General features: G+C 48.1%; 1 protein-coding gene across 3 annotated transcripts in view; it reads left to right on the forward strand.

Moving 5' to 3' along the window:
• PPP4R3B (protein phosphatase 4 regulatory subunit 3B) overlaps window positions 1–14,030 on the forward strand; it is an 820,721-nt gene that overhangs the window by 269,910 nt on the left and 536,781 nt on the right. The window lies entirely within an intron of this gene.

A 14,030-nucleotide genomic window follows, 5' to 3' on the forward strand; every position in this document is an offset into this window, starting at 1 on the left:
CATATTCAGCAATCCAAAGAATGTCCCTCCAAGTACCCTCTGATTGTTGTAACATGCAACGAAGATACTGTTCCAGAGTTTGGTTAGTCCTCTGTCTGCCCGTCAGTTTGAGGGTGGTGGCTGGTAGAGAGTCGCACGTCAATTTGTGCAAGACGACAACAACTTCTCCAGAAATGGCAAATGAATTGGCTCCCTCGATCAGAGATTAGGACGGAAGGGAACCCGTGCAAGCGAACGATGTTTTCAAGGAATTCTCGGGCTAGAATGGAAGCTGTGGGTAATCCTTTCAGTGGAACAAAATAAGCCATCTTTGAAAAAAGATCAACAATTACTAGAATTGTATTATATCCGGAACAAGGGGGTAAATCCGTGATAAAATCCATTGAGAGGGTGTGCCAAGGGCACGGTGGAATGTCTATCGGATGCATTAGCCCGGCTGGTTTTTCTCTCTGGCTCTTATTTTGTGCACAGATGCCGCATGAGGCCACAAAGTCTTTGATATCCTTTCTCCAGGACGGCCACCAGAAATGTCTTTTAATGTTTTCGGAGGTTTTGGCTACACCCGGATGTCCCTCTATTAAGGAATCATGATAGCAGGTGATGACCTGTTTCTGTAAGTCATCACACGGTAAATAAAGTCTGCCTTGGAAGTATAATAGATCTTGATCTATCGTAAAATCCTTTCCTTTCTGCAGCCAAGTCAAGGAATCTTCGGGAGTTATTTGCTTGATCTTCCTTTTTATGTCGTCAAGAGACATTGTGTTGATGACTCCCAAAATCTTTTGTTCGGGGATTATGGGTACTGGTTCTGGATTAGCTGCGAGTTCGTTAACGCCTATTCGTGAAAGGGCATCAGCTTTTCCGTTTTTGACGCCCGGCAGAAACGTAATCACAAAATCAAATTCTGCAAAAAATAATGCCCAATGGAGTTGTCTTGAAGATTGGGCCTTGGCTGACTTCAAATATTGGAGGTTACGATGATCAGTAATTACAGTGACAGTGTGCCGGGCTCCTAGGAGATAATGCCGCCAGGCCTTAAAGGCGGACTTGATTGCCAGAAGTTCCTTGTCCGTGATTGTGTAATTGATTTCCGGGGCCGAAAATTTGCGGGACCAAAACGCCACAGGGTGTAATTGGTGTGTTTCAGGATCTCTTTGTGACAAAACTGCCCCCATTGCAAGACTAGATGCGTCGGTCTCGACGATATAAGGAAGTTCTGGACGAGGATGTTTCAGGACTGGAGCAGAAATAAATTTGGCTTTCAAATCTTGGAAGGCTTGTTCGGCCTCTGGAGTCCACTCGAATTTTTTGTTCTTTTTTAGGAGAGCTGTGATAGGTTGGACTATTCGAGAGAATTCGGGGATAAACCTTCGATAAAAATTAGCGAAGCCCAACATGCTCTGTACTCCTTTTACCGAAGTCGGAGACGGCCATTTGGTGATAGTATCCACTTTTCTTGTGTCCATGTGAACACCGTTGGGTGACAAAATGAACCCCAAAAATTCGACTTCCTTTACATGAAAGGTACACTTTTCCAATTTAGCAAATAAACGATGGTGGCGAAGCCTCTGCAAAACTGCGGTGACATGTCATCGGTGTTCAGCTTCTGAGGAGGAGTATACCAGGATGTCATCAATGTAGACGACTACACAAACATCAATAAGCTCTCGGAGAACGTCATTCATAAAGAACTGGAAGGCGGCCGGTGCATTACATAGTCCAAAAGGCATTACTTGATACTCGAATAATCCGTATTTTGTGCGAAAGGCCGTCTTCCATTCGTCACCCTCCCTGATTCGTAACAAGTGGTAAGCTCCTCTGAGATCTAGTTTAGTGTAAATGCAGGCGCCTTTTACTTGGTCCAATAGTTCGGGAATCAGAGGCAGCGGGTACCTGTTTTTGACTGTAATCTGGTTCAGGGCGCGGTAATCTATACACGTTCTCAGGTCACCTTCCTTTTTCGGGACGAAGAACAAAGCTGAAGAAGCTGGAGATTTTGAGGGACGAATAAATCCGTTAGCCAGGTACTGGTCTAAGTATTGTCTGAGGTGAAGATTTTCTGGCTCAGTAAGAGCATATATTCTACTGCACGGTGGAGTGGATCCGGGTATCAGGTCTATCTGGCAGTCGTATGATCTGTGCGGGGGCAAGGTGTTGGCCTGATCTTTCTGGAAGACATCACTAAACTCTTGGTATTCAGGAGGCAATTGGAGGTTCTCGGAAGCGATGGCTGCCAGCCTGATGTCGGGCCGAGAATAACAAGTTTGGGTGCACTCTGGAAACCGGATTACCTTGGCTCGCCATTCGATCTGAGGATTGTGTTTTTCCAACCAAGGAACTCCTAGAATTACTTGAAACTGCGGGGCCTTGATTACATCAAACACGATTCCTTCCTGATGTCCGTCCTGGCAGAGCAGCGTCACTTCCACGGTGGTGTGAGAGACTGGTCCGGAAACTATTTCTGTACCATCCACTGTAGTGATTACATCTTTTACCAATTTAGGACATAAAGGAAGATTCATCCTAGCTGCCATATCTTGATCCACGTAGTTACCGATTGATCCGCTATCAATGAATGCCTTAATAGCATGCATACGATTTGGTTGGTCGGGGCTTATGAGGACCATGGGCAGTACGAAATGCGAGGTCAAGGAACTGGTTTTTACGCTCGGCAAGCGGACCTCTACGCTTGCCGGGCGAGGTCGTTTCCCGATTCTTGTTGTTTTGCATCTTTATCGGAAGCTCCCAAGGCTTTCTTGACCGGTTTCACTGAACAATCTCGAAGGAAGTGTCCAGACTTCACACAGTAGAGGCACAGCTGTAACTGTCTTCGCCTTTCTCGTTGCTTTTGAGTTAAAGGTCCTTTCACGATGCCTATCTGCATGGGTTCCACGGAATCATTTCCTTTAGCAGGGTTTTGAGTCTTTGAGAACGTCCGGGTTTCAAATCTGGAGCGATCGGCCTTTCTGTTCTGTAGTTGATGATCTAATTGAACTACTAGGTCGATATAATCGGAGCACTCTTGCAGAGGATTTACCACCTGTGCTAAGACATCTTTAAGTTCTCCACGTAGCCCCCTGTGGAAAAGCGTGATCCTCTTGTCTTCTGGCCACCTGGTTTCATCCACCAGTCTGTTAAAAGATGCTATGTACGCCAGGAGATCTTGGTTACCTTGTCTTAGCGATAGGAGTTCATTGTCCAAGGCCTGCCCTTGTGAGTGTCGTGCGAACAACTTTTCCATACTGGCCTGAAAGTCTTGGAAGTTTTGGAGGACCGGATCATCCTGTGTCACTAAAGGAATGGACCAATCAGCCGCATTGCCACTAAGATAGGAAAGTACAAACGCTACTTTAGCTTGGTCAGTTGGGAATGCAGCGGGTCTACACAAAAAGTGCAAGCGGCATTGGTTGATGAATACTGCGTAGCGTTTAGGATCACCTGAGAAACGTTCTGGTGGAGCCAGGGGCACGTTCCCTGACAGATTAATCTGCACCAGATTGCTTGAGGTTGTAAGTGGATAATTCCCTCCCGAGGTAGGCAAAGGTGCTTGCCCAGCTTGAATTTGTAGCAATTGCCTGGCCAGGTCGTCCGCTCGCTCTTTGGAAACGATCAATTCCCTTCGTAAGGCATTTGTTTCTTGACGAGATGCATGTACCTCAGCTCCCCAAGCAATTGGGCCAATTGGTCTGTATCCGAGGTTTCCATTGCGCCTGGGTGGGTTATTTGTGGTAGGCTTCGCGTTCTGTAACGCTCACCTGAATCCCTCGGAGGCGCGGGTCTGGTCTGGGCGTTCTCCGAACCTTCCAAAGTCACTCGCAGGTCTTTGGCACCACCCTGGAAGGGCCAGCTCCTTACTGTGATCTTAATCTGGAGAGTGAGATGTCTGCGGGCAGAGAAGAAACAGGGGTTAACGTCTGCCTGACGGGGTTTCGGCCCTTTCCCCTTCCTGACACTCCTACAACTCTCCTAGGCCGCACGTGCTCACCTTAGGTAGGTAAAAGCGGCGCTCTCCATCCTGCGTCTGTGCAGGGGCGCTGTAGCCAGTTACTTCACTGGACGATAGTTCAGCCTTTTATTGCGGAGGTTAGAGTCCAGAAGGCAAGACCGTCGTTAGCTGCACGAACGGTGAGTGCCTTATATGAGTCTTTTTATTGTCCTTTCAGAATCTTGCCTCTTTTGCAGGTCCGGTATGCTGATCCGGTAAGTGGAGAAGTCCGGAGTTTTTGCAGGCAAGCAAAAAGTTCATCTGAAGTTAAATGCACTTTTAAAAGTCTTTTTTCCCTTTCTTTCAGGTCGCGGTGCAATCGGCGATGAAGACTGATGCCGAAGGATAGTGCCGGAGGATGGACAGGTATCACCGCTTAAGGCGCGTGAGTAGAAATGGAGTCCTGAGCTCTAATAATGTCCTTCTTGTATTTTACAGGTGCGGACAAATGGCGCTGAACGGAGCTCGCGGAGACCGTGGCACAGGTAAGCAGATATCACAGAGTTATCGCTAACCTGTATTCTTTGTAGTTGCAGATGGCTGGAGAACGAAGAATGGCGGCACGAGGCCTTGGAAGGCGCCGGAAGGTGGTAAGAGCAGCTCTGGTACTTTCTCGTGCTACTCTAATGTTCTCGTTTTCCTTTTCAGATGTCGCGGAAGGCTGGAGCTGGATTCAGGAAGGTAAGTTGAAGATTTTCCTGTTTTCAGGTGCAGAAGAAGAGCAGCTGGAGCCGACACGGTGAGCGTCCTGCTGCTATTGCAGAATAACGCGAAGCACTTGAAACCAATCGGGTGTGGTTTAAATAGCCTTCAGTAGTGCTTAGGCGTCTTCTTCCACAGCTTTTAGAGGTAAGAAAAGAGTTCCAGTATGTAATTCTTGGGAGTGGTGCTGGCCCCACCCAGCAGTTAAAGTAGTCCCAGCAGGATTGGATGAAGAGTTCATCCTGCAGGTAGGAAAGCAGCATGGTCTGCAGGAGGTAAGTCCACCCAAGCACCAATCCTTTTTATATGAGCCCGGCGCTTCCAGTGCCGGGACTGGGTCCCTTTATGAGCATGAGCCTGGCGCCGCTGGCGCCAGGACAAGGTCCAAAAGGCCCCTATGGGGGCCGGCTTGTGCCTGGAATAAGGGTCATGACCCTGCTTCCAAGGATGTTGGGCTAGGTCTGACACCTTGGAGGCAGTGGTCATGACAGATCGGTGCTGGCCACCGTAGCGGGCAGAAATTATATAGAGCTCCTTGAGCGACCCCGGAACCACCCCCGACCCCAGAAACCCCACTCCAAAGAAGAACAAAGCATCCTCCTTGAGGAAATTGCCATGCTGCTCCAAAAGGACGCCAGAGAAATCGTCCCGGCCAACCAGGTAAATATGGGTATTTATTAAACTTACTTCCTTGTGCCAAACAAAGATCTAACAATGCGCCCAGTATTAGATTTACGCCCTGCAAACAAATGTCAAGCCACAAATGTTCTGCATAACTGTGCTACAAGTGGTAATCCCTCTGCTAAAAAAAGGGGTATTACATGGCAACACTAGACATGAAAGATGCCTATTTTCATATTTCAATGTTCCCAGCGCACAGAAGATTCTTGCGTTTCAAGATAGCATACCAGCACTACCAATTCAAGGTGCTGCCCTTTCGGAATAGCATCTGCTCCAAGGGTATTCATGAAGGTACTGGCAGTGGTGGCAGCACACCTACGCAGGGAGGCAATCCCAGTGTACCCTTGCCTGGATGACTGGCCGATTACAAGGGAGTCTCCCCTAATTTGCAGGCAAAACATTCATATAACTATCAACCTTCTTTCAATTGGGTTTATCAATCAACGAGAAAAAAAATCAAGCCTAGTGCCAAGCACAACCAAACAGTTCCTAGGAGCTCTTATAAACACAGAAGAGGAGTTGGTCTTTCCGTCAGAGGAAAGAGTCCAAAACATGTTAATGCAAATACCACATTATCAAGCCAAAACATGTTAATGCAAATACCACATTATCAAGCCGGCCGCCAGATAAGCTTACGGAAAGCGATGCGTTTAATAGGCATGATGGCATCTTGCATTTACCTGATACATGCACGTCTACGACCCATGCAGGAGTGGTTGGCGAAACAATGGTCTCAGGTAAGTGGTCAGTGGGACGAACTAGTGGTGGTTTCGCCAACACTAGTACAAAATCTTCGCTGATGGACAAGAGAAAATCTGTTTAAAGGGGAAACCCTTCCATGATCTGGAAGTACAAGCGATTGTCATGACAGACTCCTCACTCGCCAGGTGCGGTGGGGGGGGCTCATTACCTTAATCACACAGGTTGGGGTCTGTGGTCTTGTGCGGCTGCACAAAACTATGTCAGTCTGCTGGAACTACTGGCAGTATTCAAGGCCCTTCAGGCATTTGAGTTTTACCTAGTGAACCAATCTGTGCAAGTCCTCACAGACAGCACTACAGCAATGTTTTACATCAACAAACAGGGGGGGCACACGTTCTCCAAATCTGTCCAGGCTTGCGCAGCAAATTTGGAGATGGACACTCAAACGGAAAATGTTCTTATTGTCACAGGGGAACTCAACTCTCTGGCAGATTCTCTGAGCAGACATCCCCCTACTAGAGGAGCACAAATGGCGACTACACCTAGGGGTTGTAGAATGCCTCCTCTCTCAATGGGGTACTTCCACAATAGACTTTTTCGCTACAAGCAAAAACAGTCAATGCCCAGACTTCGCATCCAGGTTCCCCCAGCCAGGCTCCAAGGGCAATGCCCTATGGATGAATTGGTCATGGAAATTTGCTTAACCATTTCTCCCAACATCTGTCATGAAGAAAGTGGTGAACAAGATACACGACAAACATATGATGTTAATCCTAATTGCTCATATGTGGGCAAGACAACCTTGGTATCCACATCTGCCCAAACTGGCAATGTGCGATACCATCAAGCTCCCGTGCCTGACCAATCTGCTCACTCCGCACGAGGGATTAACAGTGCACCCTCAACCTCAGTCAATGAACTTGGCAGCATGGCTCCTGAAGTCCGAGTTCGGACATCTTAACTTACCACAGAGGTGTATGGATATCCTGAAGGAAGGACGAAAGCCTAACACTAGACACTGTTATTTCGACAAGTGGAGAAGATTTGTAATTTGGTGCTAGTCTAAACAAATGAACCCCATACAATGTTATCCATCCCACATTCTAAATTCTTTGCTCCACTTGCTAGACTCAGGGTTAGTATTCAACTCTTTAAAGGTCCATCTGGCGGCCTTGTCAGCATACACCACCTCCCACAATAAGGTCTCATGGTGGAAGGTGCCAGTCATCAAAGCTTTTATGGAGGGAGTAGAGACTCCACCCTCCCATTTGAAACCCGCCGCCAGGATGAGATCTCAATGGTGTACTCGCTAAGCTCATGGAACCCCCTTTCGAGCCAATACACAAGTCAAGTCTTAAACACCTGACTTACAAGACTGCCTTCTTAGTGGCTATTACTTCCATAAGAAGAGGTTAGTCCGTGCAGGATCCTTTATCACACATAAAGACGAGCTGGTTTTACGCACTCACCCTAGGTTCTCACCTAAGTTCATCTCTAAATTTCACATAAACCAGTCTATTGAGCTACCGGCTTTGTTTTAGAACCCCACCAGCTCAGCTGAGGTAAAACTTCACACTAGATGTGAGGATGGTGGTCCTTTACTATGTAAACAAGACCAGACTGCTAAGACAAACAGACCAACTGTCTCCATAGCAGCAGGCAGAGAAGGAGACAGCATTTCCAAAAATGCCATCTCCAGATGGATAGTCAGATGTATACAATTGTGCTATTCATTATGAAACAAAACACTGCCCTTCACGCCTAGAGCTCACTCCACAAGGAGCACAGGAGCCACTCTGGCTTTCATTGCAAATGTCCCTCTAGACAGCATTTGTAAAGCAGCTACATGGAGCTCAATACACTTTCACTCAGCATTACTGCAATGACACTCATTCCTAGACAGATACACAGGTGGGACAAGCGGTTCTAAAACATCTTTGCCCATGAATCTTCTCACAACCCACCACCTTCTCCTAACACTGCTCGCTAATCTATGCACAGCATGTGGTCTAAGCAGATTCCACAAGCCTCAGAAGGGATACATTACTTACTGTAATCGTATTTGTGATGCTTGTATCTGCTTAGATTCACATGCGTCCACCCTTAATCCCCTCAGAGAAGGTGCATGGATGCTTATGAGCTTGTCTGATAAGTATCTGCTTGGATACAACTGTACTCACGCCAAACTTCATGCTACCTCATGTCAGGAAAAATAACAATCTGAGGGACCTCGACGCCTGAAGGACCATGGGTACAGTGGACGTCACACTAGGGATAGTATTACTGGCACTCCCTGTCGATAACCCTTTTCGAATTTCGAAAACAACTGTAATACTCCGCAGCTTCCACTAGATGTCGGCCTATGCACAGCATGTGACTCTAAGCAGATACAAGCATCAAATACGATTACGGTGAGTAATGTATCATATATAGATATCTATCAATCCCTCCCCTTTATCTGCTATTTTAGATGCTCTAATTGCATCCGTTGTTCAGCTCGAGTCCCTTGGTATCAACTCTTACCCAATCGACCACTTCGCCTTCTGTTCATGGGTCACCTGCGTGGACGGGACAGGAATTTCGAACAGGGGCACCTGCCGGCCGTCTTACCGTCACATGTGTCTTTTTCTCCGTTATGCACAGAAAGCTCTGATCTTCTGGCTAATGGTGGAAGATATCAAGCATCCGAGAGTCTACCTATTGGGCCAGGAGACTGGATCAGAACCATCCGCACTGCTAACAAAATGTGCAGTAGCACCTGGAGCGTTCCAAGTGCCAGATGGAATTACCAGTAAACTATCTCAGACCCAAATAACCGGACAGACTCAAAGAATATGGCAACATACTACTTTATTATCAGCTCGAATAAAGTAGGGAAACCTGCTGAACATACAAATTGCAGCTCACACATTCCTGGCGATATTTCGATTATACAAAGGCTTTCTACTTCGATGTACTTCAGCTATGACATTCTACGTGGCAAACAGTAAAACCTATTTGTTGGAGGGATTGCTTTATGGAACATATATATACCTCGGTGGAGGGATTGGTTAAGCGAACATATATGCCTATATATCGTGAAGGTGTTCATATCATAATTGGCTGCCGCTTATCTGACAGGCACGCCTCAAACTACCTCTAAATACGTATAATACAGATTAATGGCAGTGGATTGGCTTCTGCAACTTTGTATAGTACACTGCCACATAGGCCAGCATGATTGGTTGGCATTATATCCCATCTTTGGACTTTCGGCTCGTTAGCATGTGAGCAAAACGAAACACCGGTGCGGGGAACATCAGGCTACTACCCCCTTGGTCCATTATGCTACCATCTCATCATTCAAGCCCTGAGCCAAGGCTGCTGCTTTGTAGTTGACCTTGCTGACCGTTCTCTTCTCCGGGACATTTAAGGGATTGTAGGTACATCACAATCTTCAGTTAGAGCATAATGAATAGGCCTTGTTTTCGAATCTTGAATCGCTTCTGAGAAGACCACTATTTTGTCCATTTCTACCTTTTATTTGATGCCATTTAATTCAATTATGATATGGCATTTGTAACGCGCCTATACATAAGGGTTTCAAGGTGCGACCAGGCGGGGAGGGGGGGGGCGCAAGGGGAAGACAGACAACAATCCTACCTGGCCAGGTGTCATTCAGATAGCGCAAGTGCAAGGGTAGAGGGGAAGGGGAAAGTGCAAGGGGGAAGTGGAGAGGGGAGAGTGCAGTACATGGTTAATAGCATACAGGATAAATAACAAGGGCCAGCTAGTGGCAAGTGCGAGATAAGTGCAGACAAGTGCTGGGAAAGGGGGGCTGTAGGGATACAGACAGTCCCGCAGTGCAGGGGGTAGCCAGGGAGGCAGTGCAGGGGAGAGTGGCTGGGCCAAGGACCGGGAACGGTGAGTGGCCCAGTTGCAGATTCAGTGCAGTTTCAGAAGTTTAGCAGGGGAGAGGGGGAGAGAAAGCGGAGGCAAAGAGGAAGGTTTTGAGGTGCTTCCGGAACCGGAGATGGTTCTCCTCAAGTTTCAGGGAGTCAGGAAGGCTGTTCCAGAGGGAGGCCCCTGCAGCGGAGAGAGATCTGCCCCCAACTCGTTGTTTGGAGAAGCAGCTGACCCTGAGGGAGTTGGAGGCGGATGAGCGAAGAGATCGAGAAGGAAGATATTTAGGAAGAGAGAGTTTACGGTATTTTGGCCCAAGGCCCCAGAAGGCCTTGTGGACAATGCAGAGGGTTTTGAACTTGATCCTCGCAGACACTGGGAGCCAGTGTAGTGATTTCAGTCCTGGAGCGATACGGTCCCTGGGCTTGAGGCCAAGGACAAGTCTCGCAGTCCTGTTCTGGATAAGTTGCAAAGGGCGGAGAGTAGAGGCAGGCAGATTTAGATAGAGGCTGTTACAGTAGTCCAGCTTCGAGAGAACCAGGGCTCTAGAGACAGTGAGCTTCTGGGGGAAGGAGAGGAAAGGAAGTAGTGTGACTTCTTAGAGACATCGGATATGTGAGGAGAGAAGGAGAGTGTGGAGTCGAAGATGACCCCGAGGTTTTTTGCCTTGCAGGAAGAGGGCCAAGAGAGGCCGGCCAGAGAGCTGCAGGGAAGGAGGGAGTGGGTGTGCCGATGAGTAGAATCTCAGTCTTACTGGCATTAAGGCAGAGGTCGTTGGCGGCACACCATTCCTGGATAGCCGAAAGACAGTCAGAGATGAGGGAAGGAGAAGAGGAGGCCAAGGGTAGCCTGAAAATGAGCTGGGTATCAACCACATAGCACTGAAAGTTGGGGCAGAGAGCGGTGATGTGGTGGGCGAGGAGTGCCAGATACTGGTTAAACGGCCAAGGAGAGAGGTTAGATCCCTGGGGGACACCACAGGTAGAGAAAAAGATGACAGAGAGGAAAGACCCCAATTGGACCTGGGAGGGTCGATTGGAGAGGAAAGAGGACAGCCATGCCAGAGCCTGACCAGTGATACCCAGGTTATCACGGAGACAGTTGAGCAGGATGGTATGGTTGACGGTGTCAAAGGCAGAAGAGAGATCAAGCAAAATGAGAACACATGGAGTTAGTCAAGATTCGAGAGCAGGTCCTCATGGATGTTCAGGAGAGCAGTTTCCATGCTTCTGGCAGCTCTGAAGCCAGACTGATGGTCTTGAAGACTACCAACAGATTCAGCATGGGGATTAAGCTGGGAGATGACCAGTTTCTCCAGGAGTTTGCCCAGGAAGGGAGTGATAGAGATTGGGCGATAGTTAGCAGGGCAGGAGGGGTCGGAAGAAGGTTTCTTAAGGAGGTGCACAAGGGAGTGCTTGAGAGGGGATGGGAAGACTCCAGAGGCGAAGGAGTGATTGCAGAAGTCAGCAAGGGCAGGAGCCAAGGAGTCGATGTGGTCCTTGATAGTTTTGGAGGAACAAGGGTGGACCTGTTTTGACGAGACTTTCATAGATCGGACTTGTCTCGAAACCTTGTCAGCAGAAAACAGGGGAAAGGCAGAGAAGGAGAGAGGGGTGGCTGCAGAAGGGCCAGAGGTAGAGCAGGGAATAGAGGGGGGAGGGTGATAGGAGGAGAGTGAGGACAGGATATTCTGAGTTTTTTAGATGAAGTGAGAGGCCAGTGCCGTGCAGAGGGCCTGGGAGGAGACAGGAGAGGTAGACTGCAGCAGGGTTGGCCAGCTCCTTGCAGATTTTAAAGAGTTCGGCCGAATTATTAGATGCCGCAGAGATGCGGGATTGGATAAGGGCTCTCTTCTTGGTGAGAACGGAGAGCCGGTATTGCCTTTGGAGGAGGCGACAGGCCAGTTTGTCAGAGGATGAACATAAGGCACGCCATTTCCTCTCTGCCACCCTGCACTTGCGTTTAAGGGTGACGAGACCCGAGTCATACCAGGAGTTACATTTGGCTTTTGGCTTCAGGCGGATTCTCATGACAGGGGCAAGGATATCAAGAGTATCGGATATAGCGAAGTGGAGAGTAGAGAGGGCTGTGTCAGGGTGAGAGTCAGCCGAAGGGGGAGGAGGGGGCGAGAAGGTGGCAGCGAAAGCCTCAACTGACACGCGCTTCATGGGTCGGATGACCGAGAAGGAAGGTGGCAGTGATGAGGGTGGCTTTGCCTGTGGGGTAGGGAGGGTGAGGTGGGAGGAGAGGAGAAAGTGATCACTCCAGGTGAGAGGAGTGGAGAGAGGGGAAGGTCAGAAGAGATCAGAGCATCGAGAGTGTGCCCTGCAGAAGGGGTCGGCCCAGACGAGAGAATAGAGTGAGAGAGAGTCGCAGAGGTCGCGAAAGAGTCCAGAGGGTCCCCAGGAGGCATCCAGGTGGATGTTGAAGTCTCCAAGAAGGAGGAGTTGAGTGGTTGTGGACAGGAGTGAGGAGGAGAGGTCCACCCAGTGGTTGAGGAAGGTGGAAATTTGACCAGGTGGCCGATAGTGGCCACGGTAAGGGAAAGGCTAGGAGAGAGGGAGAGTCTGCAGACAAGACATTCAAAAGAGGAGTAGGTCTGCGTGGGAGTAACAGTGGCAGGAATCCACTCAGGGAAGATAAGGGCCACACCCCCTCCAGCACGGTTAGGCCTGGGCACGGAGAGGATCTTGTAGGATCTATTATGCTGGGCACTATTACTCCTCTGGGCCTCTGGAGACTTGGTTGTTCCATCTCACAAATGCTTTGTGTCTTTGTTTAATACGTGGCACTTGCAAATTATTTCTTCTTTGCTTAATCTAACAGAAATGTCATGCGTATATAGCTTATCCTCTTTCACCCCCCTTATGCCTTGTAAGTATTTCTTGATCCCAGGCTAATAGACCTTCTTTGTTTCTCGCACGAAGCAGTCTTCCAGCGCCTTTCTGCTCTACAGATCTGGTCTGTTTCGGAGGTCGTTTTGTTGGTTTTAACACAAGTCTGACGTCTCATCTTTTTCTTCATGGCTGCTTTAATTGTGTTATGTTTGCTTCTGCAGCAAGCTTCTGTAGGTTTTTATCTTCCTTTCATTTCTGTGATGTACATTTATTAATCCTCTTCTCACTTAACTTCTCAAAGAAAATGATTTCTTCATCTCTGCATAAATGGTTCTCTTGTTACTTCAGTTACATCTTTATTCGTCTGGCCTGCTGCCTCATATAGCTCTTATGTCCAGTGGTGTATGCAGACATCGATCATGCCAGTGGAAGGGTACATTCGATACGGTTGTCTAAGTGCATAAATTCTCTCCTATCTTCAATGCGGTATTGGGATGATACCTGGTGTCACACAGTGCTTTCTTGCTGTGATTATAGTATGAAGGTGAGGGGGTGGGCTCTAGAGATGACTTGTAAATCTGCCTCTACAGCTGTAGTCCGGTTTGGGCTGCAGAAGGACAGAGGAAGAGTAGCTGGCTAGTGCAGGCGCCAGGCTCCAGGGAACACAGAACAAAGAGGAAAGAACAGGAGGAGGAAGGATGCAATAAAACTAGTGACAGAGGGAGGGAATAAGGAGTGTATGCACAGGAAGAATTAACCTGCGAGTAGCGATGCAATGGGCAAGTCCTATGGTTTTCTTTTCAGGAGCTTTGGTACCAGCTGCGTCCGTCATGTTGGCGGAAGTACCCAAGTGTCGGCCATCCTGCTTGGGCAAAGTTGGCACATTGATTCTGCAGTCTTGAAAGGGAACAAATCCTTTTCAGTCTCCAACGCTGCCACAGGTATCATAACGCAAACGATGTACTAACATCTGGAGCTTCAGAAATCATAATCCTTTGTTTAAGCTCTTTAGACATACTCTCATTCAGATCAAGGTTTACTGACTGACATCTAGATTGAATCATGCACGCCTATCTCTGTGTAGGGAGATTGCTTCAATTTTGACCATCAATCTTTATCCATCTCCAACCTCGTAATAATACATTACTTTGATGGGTTGTCATTTGTCCCCACCGCAAAGACCTCTGTATCCTTAGTGAGGTCTTATTTTAGTCCTTGCAGCCGTTCTCTTCAAACCTTTT

Source organism: Ambystoma mexicanum, chromosome 4q, assembly GCF_040938575.1.
Source record: "Ambystoma mexicanum isolate Mex_15411 chromosome 4q, UKY_AmexF1_1, whole genome shotgun sequence".
Taxonomy (NCBI): Eukaryota; Metazoa; Chordata; class Amphibia; order Caudata; family Ambystomatidae; genus Ambystoma; species Ambystoma mexicanum.